Source organism: Hippopotamus amphibius, chromosome 2, assembly GCF_030028045.1.
Source record: "Hippopotamus amphibius kiboko isolate mHipAmp2 chromosome 2, mHipAmp2.hap2, whole genome shotgun sequence".
Taxonomy (NCBI): domain Eukaryota; kingdom Metazoa; phylum Chordata; class Mammalia; order Artiodactyla; family Hippopotamidae; genus Hippopotamus; species Hippopotamus amphibius.
Genome location: NC_080187.1, coordinates 188529385 through 188549001, shown reverse-complemented (window position 1 = coordinate 188549001; position 19617 = coordinate 188529385). Strand labels below are relative to the sequence as shown.

At 42.8% G+C, this 19617-nt stretch overlaps 1 protein-coding gene across 4 annotated transcripts in view; it reads right to left on the bottom strand.

Moving 5' to 3' along the window:
* The window catches only part of SQOR (sulfide quinone oxidoreductase), a 42561-nt gene extending 27018 nt beyond the window's left edge, over nucleotides 1–15543 (bottom strand). Inside the window, exon 1 of one of the 4 annotated variants that reach the window (XM_057723704.1) lies at nucleotides 15399–15543. The gene's annotated coding sequence lies outside the window, so the exon portion shown is untranslated. Of the gene's footprint in view, nucleotides 1–2034; nucleotides 2056–3118; nucleotides 3190–14858; nucleotides 14987–15398 lie in introns of those variants that run through there. The other 3 variants (XM_057723706.1, XM_057723707.1, XM_057723708.1) reach the window with 3 other exon arrangements.
* Nucleotides 15544–19617: the final 4074 nt, after the last annotated feature.

Here is a 19617-nt window from a genome sequence, read left to right as displayed (position 1 = left end):
AGACTTAGTCAATCTTTCAGCTATTTTTGCTCTTGAGGAAACAGGAGGGTCTTTGTATGGGGTCACAATTGTTTTATATCCATGCCTTTGCTTTGGGTTTCAATAACTACAAGGCCAACCTTTATTATATCGCCTTTGTAGAAAACTTCCAAAATCCAAGAGGAAAACAGACAATGAACAGCCTCCAGCTCTCACCACCCACCCCATTCCTCCTACCTGACCTCTGAGCCTCTAGTTTCCCAGCCAAGCTTACGCTGAGCTGTGATGTCCTGAGGGTCTGGATCCCTGTGGGTCCCAGTCTCTGAGACACAGGTGAACCTCATTTACATAGCACAGGCTTATACCTAGTGCCCAGGTGGTAAGACTTCACCTCCTCCATTAGCTCCTCCCCCTTGGGCTTGCTGGCCCTTTTAACTTAAGTCAGCCAAGGCTATCATCAGTTATTTACATCTCTCAACCAAGTTACTTCCAGGAGACAGGATCTGATAAGAAAAAGTAGGGAGAAACTGTCACAATAATAATAGCTAACATTTATTGAGTGCTTACTAGTTGTACTTATGCTGTCTCAGAAACTCCTTACAGTAACTTTGTAAAGAGAGGGTTAGTATCCCCATTTTACAGATGAGAAAATTGAGGTTTAGTGTAAGGTTAGAACTCCTGCCTAAGGTCACATCACTTATTGATACAGCAGAATTTAATTCAGCTGAGTTCTCACAGTGTAAGGCATAAGAGATTCTTTGGGGAAAATGCCTACCAGCTGAATTTTACTACATTCAAATGTAAAGTAGCTTATGTCCCACGGAGTAAGGTGGGAGGGAATATATGGCATTAAATTTTCTCTTACTAAGCAAATTGAAAGAAAAAAATAAGTTTTTAGGGGAATGAGTGGGGTAGAATAATAGTATTGATATAATTGTTTTAGGGCCCTTAAATTTAAAAATACATACTGGGATTCTTACAGTTGAAATGATTTGGAATTTGCTTGAAAATATTACAGGAAGTGAGCAGGTGGCAGTGTAGATGACACAAGACTGGCTATGAGTTGATAATATTTTTTTTTACTTTCATTTTTTATTGAAGTATAGTTGATTTACAATGTTTCAGGTGTACAGCAAAGTGATTCAGTATCACATATACATGATATATATATATGATGTATATATAACAGATATAGACTATTAAAAGAATCTGAAAAAAATATTTTTTCAGATTCTTTTCCATTATAGGTTATTAAAAGATATTGAATATCTGTGTTATACAGTAGGTCTTTGTTGTTCACCTTTATATATAGTAGTCTGTATCTGTTAATCCCAAATTCGAAATTTATCCCTGCCCCCCATTTCCCCTTTGTTTTCTATGTTTGTGAGTCTATTTCTGTTCTGTACATAAGTTCATTTGTACCATTTTTTAAGATTCCACATATAAGTGATATCATATGATATTTGTCTTTCTCTGTCTGACTTCATTTAGTTATGAGAATCTCTAGGTCCATCCATACTGCTGCAAATGGCATTATTTCACTTGATAATAATTTGAAGCCAACTTATGGATATATATGGGCATTCCTTGTGGTAATCTGTGAATTTTTATATACACTGGAAAGTTTCCACAATAAAAAATTAAAATGAATGAGTGAGCAAAAGAGCAAAAAACAGAAATCAAAAAACAGTGTGTCGGGACTTCCCTGGTGGTCAGTGGGTAAAACCCTACACTCCCAATGCAGGGGGCCCAGGTTCAATCCCTGGTCAGGGAACTAGATCCTGCATGCATGTCACAACTAAGAAGTTCAAATGCTGCAACTAAAAGATCCCGCATGCCACAACTAAGACCTGGCACAGCCAACATAAATAAATAAATAATTTTTTTTAAGTGTGTCAGGGTGGACATTAGCTTTGCTCTTTAGTCATTGAAATGTTAAGGTCTAAGCATATTTCAAATAATAGTAAGATAACAGAAATACAAGTAGTAGCAACACAATTATAATCATACTTCCCTCTCATGTGCCTAGAGCTTTACAATTCGCAGGGCCCATACCTGAGCCCACACTGGAGGTATTGATATCACTTGACAAATGGGGAAACTGAGGCTCAGAGAGGTGAGGTGATGTTCCAAAGGTCACGCAAATCTGCAGCAGGGCCAGAGCTACAGTGAGTCCTTTGTGTGAGCGGCAACTTCTTCTGAATGCCCTTTGGAGCAGAAAGCAGGCATTAGCAAGAGCCAGCACCTCAGAGGTGGAAAGCTCTCAGGCTGGACCTTCTTCCAGCTTGGGATCTCAGGACAACCTCTTTGCTGGGCCGGGCAGGGCAGAAGAGTCCTGTAACCCCAAGTGGCCCCACATGCCATCTCCTAGAAGGGCAACCTTCCAGACAGGGGCAGATCCAGGTTTTACAGGCACTGAAGCCTGTACAATTTAGGGACCCAAAATTACAAATATAAAATTAGATACAATAGTTAATATTAATTTTGAATGAGAAAATAAGCCACAATAGATGTCTGGATCCTCGGGAATTCAGGACTCTTCTGAGATCTCTTTTAGGCAATTTATCAGAAACATAAGCACAGAAATGCTTCCTGGTTATAACCTGGCTACCCCTCCACTCCTGGAACTCCCCACACCCAGAGAGACATGCGCAAAGAGAGGCCCTGAAGTTTAAATCTCATTTGCTTCTGGGTAAATCCACCTCTAGTGCCTACAGCACTCCCTTTAGGGCACTCTGTCCAACCCACCCCTCTGGGACTCACTGAACTGGCCCAGTTCCTCCCTCTACCAGTTCTGAGCTCTGCCAAAGCTGCTCCCACCCCTTCCCAGCGTACCATGGCTACTTTGGACAATCTGAAGCTAGATCCTGACCCCTTACTGTAGAATTGCTCATCACGGCCCCATCTCAGACTCCTACGTGCCAGGCACTGTGCTAGGCACTAGAGGTAGCCATATCATCCCCATTTTACCAGTTGAAAAAAGTGAGACTCCAGAAGACTGGTTACATCAAGACCACACAGTCAAAAAAGGATAAAACCAGGATTAAACTGGAGGGGATAGAAAGCAGTGAGGGCAAGAACCAAAGCAAACATCATCACTTTCCTATCATACAAAGGGAACTACCAGGAATTGGCTCACATGATTACGGAGGTTGACAAGTCCCAAGATCTGCAGTCAGCAAGCTGGAGATCCTGGAGAGCCAATGGTGTCGTTTCGGTCCAAAGGAACAGCAGGATCAAGACCCAGGGAAAGCTGATGTTTCAGTTCGAGGACGAAGGCAGAGAAAACCAACCCCAGCTCAAGGCAGTCAGGAAGAGTTCTCTCTTATTCGTGGGAGGGTCAGCCTTTTCATTCTATTCAGACCTTCAACCGATTGGATGAAGCTGCCTGCATTGGGGAGGGCAACCTTCATTACCCAGTCTACTGACTCCTCCAGAAACACCCTCATAGACACACCCAGAATAATGTTTAACCAAATATCTGGGTACCCTGTGGCCCAGTCAAGTTGACACATAATATTAGCCATCTGACTTAAATTATAAAAGGGCAGGTCCAAATCTGGAAACATTTCAGGAAGGAAAAGGTCACTATGACTGGATTGCCAAGAAAATGCCAAACATTGCCCCCAAATGCTATGGTTCCTTCATGTGATCTCATCTCGATCTGAAGTACATGAAAGTACAGTAGGCACACAGGTATGTAGTACATGCAAAGTACATGCAAGTAGGTAGGCATATTTGTAGCACTTATCAATGGCACTAGGTAAGACACTTCATGAAAACTTTCTGGAGATATTTTGACTCCTACTGCATTAATCATGTTTTTAATTTCTGTATTTTATGATTGTTTGACATTTTGGGGCTTTGGTAACCCTAAAGAGACTGCTGCTCTCAGGGCTGGCCAACTCCTAAAGATGTAGACAACTCAGGCTGGGAGCAAACCTTTGGTAAAGTAAACCAGCCAACTCAGAGCCCATACCTGAACCACTTCCCCTATCTGGCTTTTACATTCCAGAAGGCAATATCCCTCTGCCCTAATCATCCCAAGACCAGACATCAGACAACTAGGGCAGCCCCTATACCCCAGAGCCCACTAAAAATATTCAAATTAGCCAATCCCAAACCTGGTCAGTCTGTTCCCCCTATCTTGTGAAAACCACATTATAGGTTTTCCTGAATTTTTCTGCCTCCTGACCAAGCTGGGTGCTTCCCCATGTGGCCCTACATGATGTACCAGGCCTCCCGTTCCTAGGGAACTAGGAGTCAAAACTTCTTCCTTCATGGCAGTTATCTCCCGATGTGCTGGCCTCACCATGCCTGATTGAAAACAAACCCCAGGCATATTTAATACACTTACATTAAAGTGCGTTCACTACTGTTCAGTAGTCAGATGGAAGATTTTACACATTTAACAAATTCTGCTCTGCTCCTTCTCCTTACAAATCCGCTGAACTGTCAGGTGGCATTTAAAAAGCAATTAAATTATAAATTACTGTCGAATGCTATAATTATGTGAGTGCGTGGGCCAAATTTTGCACCTAAATAACATAGCTACAGTATGATTTTTTAATGCAGTAATTACTCCTGAAGTATACAGCACCAAGCCTTCCTTTCTTTTGTCACACTGTATCACTGTATTGAAACAAGATATCTTCTCCAACAGGAAAGTTTTCACATATATTTTATCCATTTAACCTTGATGAAAAGGAGGTGTCATCAGCCAGAAGTGCTCAAAAAACATCATCTAAGCTATATTTTTATTTACAGATTTATTTCCTACACAAAAGGTATGCAGATTACATTTAGCTATGCTAAATGTGCGATTATATATTTATATAAAGAAAGAGTTACATGAAATCTGCATGGTCACAATTTTGCTGTTTCTAAGAATGTTTCCACAAGTATTCATTGAGTACCTACTACATACAAGGACCTGTGCTGATGGACAGAAAATCCCCCACACAGTTCTGGTTCCATTAGCAGTCTATTAGCTTTTAGGTGCTAATGGAAGAACAGCAGAGCTTGCCAGCTACTGATAATGTAGGCCAAGAATAAGGTGAGCCAAATTTCAGGGGAAAGTTTTATTTTCTTTTAATTTTTTTTAATTTAATTTTTTTTTGACCACGCCATGCGGCATATAAGATCTTAGTTCCCCTGCAGTGGAAGTGTGGAGTCCTAGCCATTGGACCACGAGGGAATTCCCCAGGGGAAAGGTTTTTTTAATGTTAGAAGGTCTAATTTAAATATTGGAATGTTAAAGGTAGTGAGATGTGTGAGTAGGGATGTGTCCTAGTGCTTTGTGTCTTCCTCTATACTCAACACAGTTTTTCTGAATGAATTAAGTTCTACCATCATTCACTGTGTACACATCTGACATGTAAAGGTGTTGAATAAATCCACCCATCTGCTAATTCATTTTATGTTTTGAATGTTTGTGACCCCCTCAAAATTCATATGTCAAAATACTAACTCCCAAAGGTTATGGTATTAGTAGGTGGGGTCTTTGGGGTGATTAGGTTATGAGGGTGGAACTCTCATGAATGGGATTAGTGCCTTATAAAAAAAGGTCCAGGGAGATCCCTCACCCCTTCTATTATGTGAAGACACAGGGAAAAGACATCAGCCCTGACCCAACTATGCTGGCACCTTGATCTTGGACTTTCCAGACTCTAGAACTGTGAGAAATAAATTTCTGTTGTTTATAAGCCACCCAGTCTGTGGTACAGTAGTCTGCTCTTACTCACAGTTTTGCTTTCTGTGGTTTCAATTATCCACAGTGAACTGCAGTCCAAAAATATTAAATGGAAAATTTTGGAAGTAAAAAATTCATAAGTTCTAAACTACATGCCATTCTGAGTGGTGTGATGAAATCTCACACCATCCCACTGCATCCCACTTGGGGCATCAATCATCACTTTGTCCAGCGTATCCTGTCCATTAGTCACTTAGCGGCCACCTCGGTTATCAGATCAACTGTATGTCAGTGCTTTTGTTCACGTCACCCTTGTTTTCCTTAATAAAGGCCCCAAAGCACAAGAGGAGTGATGCTGGCAATTTGGATGTGCCAAAGAGAAGCCGTAAAGTGCTTCCTTTAATTGAAAAGGTGAAAGTTCTCAACTTAATTAAGAAAAAGAAATCATATGCTGAGGTTGCTAGGATGTACAGTAAGAACAAATCGTTAATCATGAAACTGTGAAGAAGGAAAAGAAATTCATGTTAGTTTGCTGTCATACCTCAAACTGCAAAACTTACAGCCCTAGTGTGATAAGTGCTTAGTTAGGATGGAAAAGGCATTAAATTTATACAATAAGATATTCTGAAGACTACACTCACATAACTTTCATTATAGTACATTGTTATAATTGTTCTATTTTATTATTGCTGTTGTTCATCTCCTACTGTGCCTAATTTATAAATTAAACATTATCACAGGTATGTACAGAGAGGAAAAAATATAGTATATACAGGACTCGGTACTATGCATGATTTCAGGCATCCACTGGGTTGGGGGAGGGGGTGTCTTGGGACGTATCCCCCACCGATAAGAGGGGGCTGCTGTATTTTGTTATAGCGGCCCAAACAGACCAAGACAATTACTGAGATCCTATCCTTCATTATGCCAGGAGCTGTGCTGCATGCCGGGAAAAAAACCAGTGACTGTGTCACATCAGGTCCTTATGCTGACAGAACTTACATCCTAGTGGAAAAGAGTACACGTTAGCCCACTATCACACCCTCCTGAAATGCCCCTTCCTGTTCCCTCATCTTAGCCGTGGCCCAACACTCAGCCCAAGTCCCAGCGTCTCTAGTCCCTCCAGCCCAGGTTTGTTCTACAAGTCGTGCTACCTGTCTTGCCCTTCTTGGAACTTTCTTGCGGTCACTGTTATTTGTGGGTATTTTGATACATCTGTTTTCTCAGAGAGACTGAAACCTCTTGATGGTTTGAGACTCTGGTTCTAGACTCTGGTCGCATCTATGCCGACGACACTTATAGAGTATCTGGGCCCTTCTTGTCATCCTTGGGGTCCAAACAGTTGGTGGCAGCAGGCAGAAAACCTCCGCAGCCTACCCAGAGTGTAGTACTCTCTAGCCACCTCCTCAGGAACAGTTGCCAAAAAATGAGGCACGTGTATTTTCCACTACCTACCATCAAATCTGGACTAGGGGAAGGAAAGCTGGAGTTGGCGTCCAAAAACCTGGGTTTATATCCCAGCTCTTAGATTTAACTAGCAGAAGCAAAGTACAATGTAATCAGTATGAGCTAAACACCTTAGGCGTTTTGAGAAGAGAAGAAATAATCAATGAAAGCTTGGTGAAACAGTTTGAGCAGGAGGTAAAAGACGGGCAGCACTGCGATGAGTGGAGATGCTATGGGACGGAACAGCACAGGTAAATGAATCAAAGAGTAGGCTACTGCCCATCGGACCTCTCTCCAGCCTTCTCTGCCCTCTCCGAGCCCTGAGAGCTGACCTGTGAGGTGGGCATCAGCTGGCCTCCCTGGTCCTCTGGCTTCCAGTTAGAGTCAGCCAATGGCAGGCACCAGTAGATCAGAAGTTGGGAAAAGAATGAAATTAAGATATTTATTCCCCAGACTCCCTCCCAGCTGAGCCCTCAGCACAGCAATGCTGGATTCCTCCAGCCAAAGGCCTTGGCTCCTGTGGGGTGGCCCTCTCCTCAGCTACAGCTCTTACTCAGGGTTCTAGGAATCACTCCCTCTACTTGCTTCTTCAGGCCCCACATCAACACATTGCTTCACCACTCTTGCTTGTTCCCCTTAACCCTGCCCACACCTTTGTAAATAGTTGTTTCATTAAACCGTTCTTAACAGCACTGAGTGTGCCAAGTGTTTCCCAAGACCCTGACTAATAAGCTGGGAAGGCCAACCAGATATGACTAATACTGAGAGCAGTAGATAACAAAGAAACATCATAGCCTGATTATAAAGGGCCATGCTAGGGAACTGAGGCTTTATATTGAAAACTCAACGTTTTGAGAAGTGATGGAACAGAGGGGGCAGCTTGGAGAAAATGAATCTAGTGTCAGGGAGAAAATTACATCAAAAGAGAGACAAAGCCAGTTCTGGACATCAGTCAGGAGGCTGGTGCAGAGGTCCAGGTGTAATGAGAAAGGCCTGATTCAGTGCCAGCATTAGAAATACAAATACAGGTTCAGATAAGACAGAGAGAAGGGAAAGAGAATGATTGCCTGAGAGGTAGGAAGGGGCCCTTGGGGGTGGGGGTGGGGGTGGCGCGCGGTGGATAAAGTTGACATCTAGGCAGCTGAGGGGAGAGGAATTGCGTGGGCAGAAACAGGGAAGTCTAGGCAAAGGCCTATCTGGGCTACTTGGGACAAGTTAGGTTTGAGACTTGGGAAACAGAATCACCTAGAATGAGCATGGCATAACTGTGGACAAGGAGGAAGGGAGCCTAAGCCGGTGTCCACTGGGAAGAGGGAGAAATAAGGCCGGACAGACTTATGTAAGTAAAGTTTAGAGTTGGAAGTTTAATCCTAGACAATTGTAATCTCATCTAGGTGTCACAAAGTAGCAACCTGCAGGCCCAATGCAGACCAGAACTGTGTTTTGTTTGACTCACAAATTCTGCTTGTTTTGAATTAGTGCCAACATTAAAAATTGGGGGTATCTCACCCTCAAAATTTCAGATTGTCCCCCTCTCTGACAACACTGAGCCCGCATTCTCATATGTCAACTCTCGGCTGGAGCTTAGAGGTCACTGCCCAGCGAGACCCTGCACAAGGTTCCAGCTCACCCAGCTCCACGTGGCCTATAACACTCCTTTGTTACTGCTCGCCCTGGCTGCCTGTGAGCTGTGGTCCCCGCTAAAGGCAGTGACAGCCCTTGGAAGTTCTTAAGGGAGGGGGGCGGTTGAGAGGGATGACTAAGAGCAATTCAGTCAAGTTCAGCATCTTTGAGTGTTTTCTATGTCCCAGGCACTGTGCTAAGCACTGCAGAGCCTGGGATGAATAAGAGTCTGTCTATTGTTACAAGAAAGAATAGGAATATGAAGGTTCATTAAGTGGCTGATTCAGAAATTCAGGCACCAGAAAGGGCTTAGAATAGACAGGAGAACAGAGATGAAGGTGTGAATGCAAAATAGATATCAAAGGAATTTTTGTGACAAATTAGCCATAGGGGATAAAGAAGGAAGGATGTGAACTGGGTGGGACCTTGTTCAGGAGGCTACACTGAAGAGGGGGTGTAAGTAACAGTACTGGATTACTCAAAGTGCAGTAAAGGTCCAAGGCAGGGTGAGAGAAGGAAACCATGACCCTTGAGAACCCTGAGAACCCAAGGAGTCCAGCCAGCGAAAGGATTACACAGGTGGCGTCCTTCCTCTCCGCTCACCTCCCCCTGAGTAATGGCCTCGCCCGTGTGTTCAGGAACTGGATTACTATTTTGTCAACAATAAAAGAAATAAAGAAAATGAGGCAATCTTCATTTAGGCCTTCATGGGCATGCTGGTACTCCACCTCTAGAGCTGTTGCAATGCCAAATATTTGTTTAAATGTTAAGCTGTGAAGCTAGTGCTCTAGTAGTGGACCAGGAGCAAATCATCCAGGCAACAGAAACAGTCCCATACAGCTCCCTGGTGATTCAGGGTTTAGGGTCACATTGAGGTTCTTTAGCTCCCCAAGTCTTTAGGTGGGAACTGTAGGAATTTTCTTTAAAGAATTGCTGATTACAAGTTACTAATGAGTACGTGGCAATGAAACTGTGGCTCCTTTTGCTGCTGAGAAATTTCCTACAAGAAATTTCCCAAGCCTATATTCATTTTATAATCAGAAAGCCTTATAGTAAGGAGGGACTGACAATGTCACCAAACCATACATTTGCTAAGCAGAAAATAATTCTATTTACAGAAGGAGAATTCTCTTGCATTGTGGCTCCAGAAGAGGAAAAAGTAAGTCAGTTGTATTATTTCAACTGAAAGTTAAAGGTTTTGACTGAATTACATAGGGGGAAGTGCCTTGTTTCTCTGCTTGCTTTAGCCAGGGGGAGCTTGACCACTCATCTTCTAGTGTATAAATCATCACAATTTAGCTCCCCTTCAACCCCACCATTCACAGCTGGCCTGTAGTCAAGCATGCTGAAGGTTTCAGTGTTTGCATATGCCCCTGTGTGTCCATCCCGAGACTGTAGAACAAGACACACAGGAGAGGGAGGCCTAATGTGGAATTAATTTGCTTCCAGTCACACAGCAGGAATCCAGCTTTGCCTTGGTCTCCTGAACCCATTCAGTGATCACAATAAAACTACTCATGGGCCTCAGGAGTGCTGGGATCCCCACTCAGGGTTTCACATACAAGAAGACTCTGAGGAGTGGAGTTTCATTATAAACAGAGATATGCCAATGTGTCAGGCAAATTGTTCTCTGGAATCCAGGGTGTGAGGTCTCAACACAATGAGAAGAGACTCCTTAATTACGTTACACATGTGTTGTCTGAACGTGATTGAAGAGATGCCAAGTTCAATAGTTTAATGGTTAAGACAGAATGAGCGGGTAGACACGGTAACAGGTGTGCCAGGTTCCTTGAGCTCGTGTCTTTCCTATGTCTAAATAAATGACACAGTTCTCCGTTCCTGCAAAAGCCTTGTCTGAGGACATGTCAGGAGTCAGGAGACCCAAGTCCACAATTCCAGGTAGTGCCAGGTAAGGTTCGTCCTTAACTATTCTGAGTCATGTTTTCTTCCACAATGGAATAAAGGATTCGACTGGGTAGTTTCAAAGGTCCCTTCCTTTTCTAAACTCTGTGATCCTCTAAATGAAGGGAAAAGGGTAACAGGTTCACAAGCAGATACTCAAATGGGAATACTTGTTCTACTAACTCCTTATATTGACTGGAGCTCTGAATTTTTGCAGCAAAGAATGACAAGGGTTTGTAACCAGGCCTTGAACATAATCAGAATGGAAACCATCTCTCCCTTTCTCTTGCCCCAAGTCTGACACCAGGACCATTACTGACCATGATTCACTGGGCAGTTGCTGTGCACTATTCCACACACAACAAAAACATCAGAACAAATTACTGAAGGTTTTCTATGTGACAGGCATTATGTTATGTACGTCACATAATTTCTCACAACAACCTGAGACGTTGGTATTATTATCCCTGCTTTATAAGTGAGGAAACAGACGTTGCGGAGCCATGGGCAAGTCATAACCACTTTGAGTCCATTTCCACGAGTGTAAAATAAGTGCATGTGTCCAGTTGACTTTAAAGGCCCCTCCTACTCTACAACTCAAAACAAGCTTAGATTTGATTACCTAGACCTTGAAAGCCTCACAATTATCGTGCAAACCCAGTTTGCCAGAAACTAGGATGGCCCGTCACCCACTTAAAGCACCGTTCATATGCTCACAGAAACACAAAACCACATTTACTAAACCCAGCACCTCCTCGGGATGTTCTCACAGTCTATACTGTAAACAAGATGATTGTTAAAACACATCGTTTTCCTATGAAGACATCATGGGCTGCCTTAGAGCAAATTGCTAAGGAAAAAAGAAAGTATCATAGAGTGACATCACCACAGGCCTCACTATTGGGACCTCCCCCTTCCAGAAGTCAGGGACTGGTCCCAGGATAAAGACACAGATACTTCCTTTCCATTACTATAGATAGGGCTGGAGCTGCTGGTTCCCAGCTACACAGAATGAAAGCTCCCTGAGGGCTAGGCTAGGGTCAAAACTTGGAGATGCATTATGACTAGAGAGGAATTACGCCATGGTACTTAAGAATGATCACCAACACCATCACCCACCATGCATTTATAAAGCATCTGCCCTGTACGTGGCTCAGCAGCGAGGCTGGTCATTTGCTTAAGATGTCAAGCTCTGTTTTTCCTAACAGTCAGGATCATGAAAGTGAAGAAGGACTTAACCTCAGACAGGATCCAAGGGACAATGCACAGTGTCTGTAGAAAGAGTATAAGATTCTCTTGGGCAAGTAAGGGAGAGGGGTCCTAAGAGAAAGTGATGGACCTGCTGGGATCACAACTTAGAATAGAGTGTCCAGTTATATTAACTTGCTAGAGCTGCCATTAAAAAAAGAAAAGGAAGGAAGGAAGGAAGGAAGGAAGAAAGAGAGAGAGAGAGAGAGAAAGAGAAAGAAAGAAAGAAAGAAAGAAAGAAAGAAAGAAAGAAAGAAAGAAAGAAAGAAAGAAAGAAAGAAAGAAGAAAGAAAGAAGAAAGAAAGAAAGAAAAGAAAGAAAGAAAGAAAAAGAAAAAGAAAGAAAGAAGAAAGGTTAAACAACAGAAACTTATTTTCTCACAGTTATAGAGTCTGGAAGTTCAAGAGCAAGGTCTCTTGGGTCCCTATGTAATTGTGGCAGTATAATATTTTGATATACTAACCAACACTTTTCAACTTGATATTCCCAGTTACCCTGGGACTCAGCCCCACTCATAATGGTGATGGCCATAAGCTTGGGGTCCAGTGAGAGAGACAAACAAGTTCTAATAAATGGTACTTATTTCAGCCAGGCATGTGGCACCCACTGCCTCAAGGAGGGTTCATCCCATGGAACTGCAGAACCAAAAGGTCAGAGGCTTAGTTTTTGTTTTCAAAAGGCAAGGTCCAGGTTGAATTAGTCTGTCTGATTAACATTAGGCTATCCTACAGCAGAAATTGAACTAGAAATATCAGTGGCTTGGCACAAGAAAACTTATTCTGGTTGAGCCTTCCTCCTTCATCTTTTAGCAGCATCATTCAGAACACATGGCCATGAAGGTCAGTGCAACAAAGGCGAAAGAAAATAAAGAGCTCACATTCAACCTAAAATTCCATAGGCTATAGGTTATTCTGCTCAGGCTGCCATAACAAAATGCCACAGACTGGGTGGCTCAAACAACAGAAACTGATTTCTCACAGTTCTAGAGACTAGAAGTACAAAATCAAGGTGTCAGCCTGTTTGGTTTCTCCTAGGGTGCTCTCCTAGGCTTGGACCTTCTTAAGCCCTCATCTGGTCTTATCTCTGCACACACCCCTGGTGTTTTTTCCTCTTACAAGGACAGTAATCATAATGGATTATGGCCCCACCCTTACGATCTCATTAAATCTTAATTACCTTTTTAAAGGCCCTCTCTCCAAACAGTCAGATTCTAAGACATGGGGATTAGGGCTTCAACATATGAATTTTGAGGGGACACAATTTAGTCCATAATACCAGGATTTTCCCTTTTCAAAGCTACAGGCACAGATAGCCCCAGTGTGCCTAAACTTACTGTTCTTTACAAAGTTCTCTCCCCATCTTTCTGCCCCAACTTAGTAATCTTACAAAGTAGATCACAGGGGCCGCTGGCTGGATCTAGGTTTCTTCTTCCTATCACCATCAACGTTTATCAGATTACATAGACATTTAAGGCTGCGAATTAAGAAGCAACTAGCTGGCTTCAGGTCTAGTCTAGGCAGCTTGTAGCAACTTTCACCTACTGCTCTTACTTACCAAATCTTTACGGGTTATAGAAGAGTTATGTAATGGATGATAAGACAGGGAAAGATGAAAAGAGGAAAGAGAAATGCAAGTCTGTGCCCAGAAATGCCTCATCATGGGTCTGTCCCCACTCCCTGTAAGACAATTTCCTGTGTTACAGCACATTAGATTAACAAGCCTAGACACATGCAAGATGGAGGAGAAACTGTTCTGCAAAGGACTTCCAGTTTCCTATCAACACTCAATTTCACGTTCTCTGGCAAAACACCAGACCCACACACCTGTGGGCGCTGATTGACATTTCAAGCACTCCAGCTCCAGTTGTGTGTATATATTGTTCAGCCAACGGGAAAAAGAAGCCCAAATTTTAAGCAGAGTCATTTCACAAAACATGAGCTATCCCCTGGATAAATTCTGGGTTTTTTTAGATTTAGTTATAAGCAACCCTCCCCAATGCACTTATCCATTCAAAGATATTGATTGACTACATTCCATGCACCAGGATTGGGGACGTGATGGGGACAGCCATAAGCTTGGGGTCCAGTGAGGGAGACAAACCAGTTCTAATAAATGGTGCTTATCTCATCCCTCTGTGCCGGGTGCAGTGCTGGACACCTTAAATACGGGGGAAGGCATGATTATCTCCCCTGTACAGTGAAGGAGCCAAGGTGAAAAGAAGCCCAAAGACAAGCTTATGCTGCTAGTCAGTGGAGGTGACAAGATCAGAAGCCATGTGACCTGACTTCCTGTACAGTACCCTTTCTACTTAACCACGAACTTGGGTGGAAAATAAAAATTTACATCTTTATTTTCACCAATCTCAAACTGAAATTTAGCACTTTCATACATGCACACACACACACACACACACACACACACACACACGCGCGCGCGGGCAAGAAACCCCAGCAGTACTAGCAGTACCTATGACTTTGTCACCAATAGATATTTTCTTATATTACAGGCATTGCCCAAATCTGGAAATATTATTTATGTTCATTACTATTTCAAAATTATGATAGCTATTAGATCCACTGCTAGATCATGTTACTTAATGCATTCGCTTTTTTAAAGGCACATATACTACTACATTATAAATTATTGTAATATTTTGACAAGTGTTTTGGGATAGGTTTCCTTTATAATACTATGCCTTTTATTTTATACCTTAAAAGCACTGCACCAAGAAGTGGTTCTTAGCCTTCCCAGAAATGCCAAAGTGGTACTTGGCACAAAAATGGGTCAGAACCCTACATTACAGCAATGGGCAGCCCAGGCAAACCCAGAGGTTCTGCTCACTGTGTCTTTGTGTAAGAAGCTAGGTTGGGGTTTTTATAAAAGGGAGAAATGAAGAGGAAAGGAAAGGACCCCAATTCCACGAGAGGATCCTTTCTACCCTTTCCACAGGTTCCTGTTCAGCACGTACCCTCCGTGCTCTCCTCTGCTGGCTCCAGCCGCAGCTGAAGCTGACTCCTTGAGCACCCCTCCGTCCCACGAGCTGCGTGGATAAAGGTGCCCCGCTGTGAGCAGATGAGCAGGCGTCACCTCCTACCCCCCGTGAAGCTGAGCACCTCTCGCACCCTGGGAACCACGCTGAGTGACACAGTCAACAAGTTGGAAGGTGCCAGAAATTCCCACACACTAATTTACCAAGACATTCCCATACACAAGACAACGGATACTTCGGTATTTAACCACCCCTCCCAGGTCAGCCTCTCCGCGACCCCGAGGCCCGACACTCCGGGAAGGAGTCCCAAGACCCGGGTTCCAGTAAGGGCAGCAAGAGCTGTGGATGCCGGGGTGCGGAAGAAAAGTGAAGAGGAACGGAACCCGACGCACAGGGGCTGCCCAGTCTCAGCTGCTCGGACAGAGCTGCGTTAACGAAAGGCCTTAGAGGTGATCTCTGTAACTCCTGGACCCCTTCCCCTGGCCAAGTGCCCGATATCGGCCGCGAGATGCCTCTTACCCAAAGGTGCGCGGAGCCTCCGGCCACAGCGTTGGCGCAGCAAAAGCAGCCGCTCCCTGCGGGGGCCCGCCCCGCCCTACCCTGGGTGGAGGCCGGAGGCGGGGAGAGCGAGGCCGCCCCCCTCCCCCCCAGAAAGTTCCGGAAAGGTCCTGCCGCTGCCCTGCCCGGCGCCACAGCCGGGGGAACCAAGGCCAAGTGCAAGCTGTACCCGGGCTTTGAGCTCGCGCAGGGGACAGCCAGGGACGCGAGTCCAGAGGGCCCGGGGCGCTGCCGGCAGGGTACACTCGCCCCTACCCGCAGCGCACCCCGGAGCGCCGGGTGCCCTAGGCGCGACAGCAGAGGGCACGGGGGCCACCTGTCGCTCCCCCCCCCCCCCCATCCCCGGTGCCTACACTGTTGCGTAACTGGGAGGGACAAAGGTGAAGGTGTGGCTCTGGATAGAGGCCTTGGCGGTTTGCATCGGGTCCTGCAGTGAGCCCTGTGCTTCTCATCTGGTTCGGAAGCCCGTCCAGGAGACAGCTGTTCCCGTGCTCATTTCACAGATAAGGGAAACGAGGATCAGAGAATCCCCAAAACTTGCCTTGGGAAGCGCCCGAGCAGCGCTGTTCCCTCAGGGTGGAGGTCAAGGTCAGCTGGCTTTCAGACACTCGTCTCCACACCACGTTGGGTCCTACTTTCCTGGCTGGACATTTTCAATTGACTGTTCTTTCTTAGTAGGTGCGAAGTGTAGGTGAGTGGTCCTCGACCGCATCAGATCTAGAGCACCTTTTTATAACATATATAGGGTGTCCAGAAGTCCCTGCAATTTTAAGCTTTTATAACTTCAGATGTGAGTTACAAACTTTCCTTGAAAAAGTTCCTTGAAAGTATAATAATTTATGTTTCTTTTACATTTATTTCATTCTGTGAATTTTGAATAATTCTTTCCAAAGTTTTTGTTTCAGTCAACTTTTTCTTTCTATCTTTCAGAGGAACCATAGCAAACCAAAAACTGAAATAAATCACAGAGAGGTAAGAGCTCAGGAAAGCAACCTAATAAAGTTGTTTACAAACTTCTGGGCTTCTTCCCCTAGTTTTGTTTTGGTTAGATTTATCTTTTTATTGAGGTAACATTCATTGGTTTATAACGTTTCATTTCTACTTCTGTATATGCTACAGCATACTTACCACCAAGAATTTAGTTTCCAGCTGTCATCATACAGTTGATCCCCTTTACCCCTTTTGCCCTCCTCCTCGCCCCTTCTCCTCTGGTAACCACTACTCTGTTCTCTGTATTTGAGTGTTTTTGTTTAATTTGTTCATATATTTTGCTTTTTTAAAATATATGTTCCGCATATAAGTGAAATCATACAGCATTTGTCTTTCTCCATCTGACTCACTTTGCTTAGCATAATATCTTCAAGATCCATCCATGTTGTCACAAATGGCAAGATTCCATCCTCTTTTATGGCTGAGTCATATTCCATTTTATATATATCCCACATCTTTATCCATTCATCCATTGATGGGCACTTTAGGTTGTTTCCATATCTTGGCTATTGAAATAATGCCATAATGAACATAGGGGTGTATGTATCTTTTCAAGTTAATGTTTGGCTTCTTTGGCTAAATACCCAGAAGTGGGACAGTTGGATCATGTGGTACTTCTGTTAATTTTTTGAGGAATCTCCATACTATTTTCCATTAGGCTATACCAATTTCCATTCCCACCAACAGTTCACAAGATTTCCCTTTTCTACACATCCTTGCCAATACTTGTTATTCCTTGGCTTTTTTACATTAGCCTTCTTACAGGCATGAGGTAGTATCTTATTGTGGTTTTGATTTGCATTTCTCTAATAATTTGTGATATCTAAGATCTTTTCACGTGTCTGTTGGCTGTCTGTATGTCCTATTTGAAAAAATGTCTCTTCAGGTCCTCTGCCCATTTTTTTAAATCATGTTGTTTGGTTTTTTGTTGTTGAGTTTTATGAATTCTTTATATATTTTGGATATTAACCCTTTATAGGATGTATTATTTGCAAATATCTTCTCCCATTTGGTAGGTTGTCTTTTCATTTTGTTGATGTTTCCTTTGCTGTGCAGAAGCTTTTTAGTTTATTTTTGCTTTTGTTTCCCTTGCCTGAGGAGACATCTAGAAAGATATTGCTAAGACTTAATGTCAAAGAGCATGCTGCCTGTGTTTTCTTCTAGGAGTTTTATGTTTTCAGGTCTTACATTCAAATCTTTAATCTATTTTTTTAATAAATTTATTTATTTATTTAATTGGCTGTGTTGGGTCTTCATTGCTGCACACGGGCTTTCTCTAATTGTGGCAAGTGGGGGCTACTCTTCATTGTGGTGTGTGGGCTTCTCATTGCAGTGGCCTCTCTTGTTGCAGAGCATGGGCTCTAGGCGCATGGGCTTCAGTAGTTGCAGCACATGGGCTCAATAGTTGTGGCGCACGAGCTTAGTTGCTCCACGGCATGTGGTATCTTCCTGGGGCAGGGATAGAACCTATGTCCCCTGCATTGGCAGGTGGATTCTTACCCACTGTGCCACCTAGGAAGTCCCTTTAATCTATTTTTAGTTCATTTTTGTGCATGGTATGAGATGGTGGTCTAGTTTATTTATTTTTAATGTGGCTGTCCAGTTTTCCCAGCACCATTTGTTGAAGAGCCTATCCTTTCTCCATTGTACATTCCTTGCTCCTTTGTTGTATATTAATTGTCCATATATGTGTAGGTTTATTTATGGGCTCTCAATTCTTTTCCACTAATCTGTGTATCTGTTTTGGTTATGTGGCTTTGTAATATAGTTTGAAATCAGGGAGTGTGATACCTCCAGCTTTGTTCTTTTATCTCAGGATTGCTTTGGCTTTTCAGGGTCTTTTGTGGTTCCATATAAATTGTAGAATTTTTTTACTCTACTTCTATGAAGAAATGTCCTTGGGATTTTGCATTGAATCTGTAGACTGCTTTAGGGAACATGGACCTTTCAACAGTGTTAGTTCTTCCAATCCATGAGCATGAAATAGCTTTCCATTTATTTGTGTTTTCTTCAGTTTCTTTCAACAACATCTTATAGTGTTCAGTATTTCACCTCCTTGGTTAAATTTATTCATTTTGTTGGGATTGTTTTATTAATTTCCCTCTGCTAGCTCATTGTTATTGTATAGAAATACAACATATTTTTGTATGTTGATTTTGTACCCTGCAAATTTGCTGTATTTATTATTTCTAATAGTTTTTTGGTGGAATCTTTATGGTTTTCTATATACAAAATCATGTTATCTGCAAATAGCGACTGTTTTACTTCTTCCTTTCCAATGTGAATTCCTTTTATCTCTTTTTCTTGCCTAATTGCTCTGGCTAGGATTTCCAATACTCTGTTGAATAAGAGGGCATCCTTGTCTTGTTCCTAATTTTAGAGGGATAGCTTTCAGTGTTTCACCACTGAGTATGACGTTAGCTGTGGTTTTGTCATAAATGGTTTTTATTATGTTGAGACACATTCCTTCTATACCCACTTATTGAGAGTTTTTTTTTATCATAAATGAGTATTGAATATCACCAGATGCTTTTTCTACATATATTGAGATAATTGTATGGTTTTACCCTTCATTTTGTTAATATGAATAGTATCACGTTGATTTGTGGATGTCAAACCATCCTTGCATCCCTGGAATAAATCCTCTTTTATCATGGCATATGATCTTCTTAATGTATTATGGCCTATCCTTGAGAAAGTTACATGTGCACTTGAGAAGAATCTGTATCCGGTTGCATTTGGATGGAATGTTCTGTACAAATCTATCAAATCGAACTCGTCTAATGTTTCATTTAAGGCCACTGTTTCCTTGTTGACTTTTTGTCTGGATGATCTAGCCAGTGATACAAGTGGAGTGTTAAAGTCCTTTACTATTATTGTATTGCCATCAATTTCTCCCTTTATTTTATATATTTTGACACTACTATGTTAGGTAAATATATATTACTCACTGTTCTGCCTTCTTGATGAATGTCCCCTTTACCTTTATATACTTTTTTTTTTTTTTTTTTTTTGGCTGTACTGTGTGGCATGCAGGATCTTAGTTCCCTGACCAGGGATCAAACCCGTGCCCCCTGCAGTGGGAGAACAGAGTCTTAACCACTGGACTGGACTGCCAGGGAAGTCCCCATATACTGTCTATTTTTGTTGCTTGTTAGCTTTTTTGGCTTGAACTCTATTTTGTCTGATA